The 215-nt window shown below is 34.4% G+C and overlaps 1 protein-coding gene across 1 annotated transcript in view; it reads left to right on the top strand.

Moving 5' to 3' along the window:
- The window catches only part of LOC119592508 (teneurin-m-like), a gene marked incomplete in the record, with an annotated part of 54,907 nt that overhangs the window by 48,645 nt on the left and 6,047 nt on the right, over positions 1 to 215 (top strand).

Here is a 215-nt window from a genome sequence, read left to right as displayed (position 1 = left end):
TGATGTGTAAGTGTAGAACTAAGTTTATGCAGGACTAAACTACACGGCAAAGCTCCAAACAAGATTAAAACATTGAAATTAGACGACAAACATTAGTGAAGCCAAAAAGCACGATAATTGCTCAAAAACTCATATGTTGGACTTTACATAACATTAAATAAATAAAAAAAAACGGTTTAAAAATCGAAACAGCGGCCGACTGCCCCTACCAAATC

The sequence above is a fragment of the Penaeus monodon genome, chromosome 30 (genome assembly GCF_015228065.2).
Source record: "Penaeus monodon isolate SGIC_2016 chromosome 30, NSTDA_Pmon_1, whole genome shotgun sequence".
NCBI classification, from domain to species: domain Eukaryota; kingdom Metazoa; phylum Arthropoda; class Malacostraca; order Decapoda; family Penaeidae; genus Penaeus; species Penaeus monodon.
This window is presented reverse-complemented; position numbering and strand designations above follow the sequence as displayed.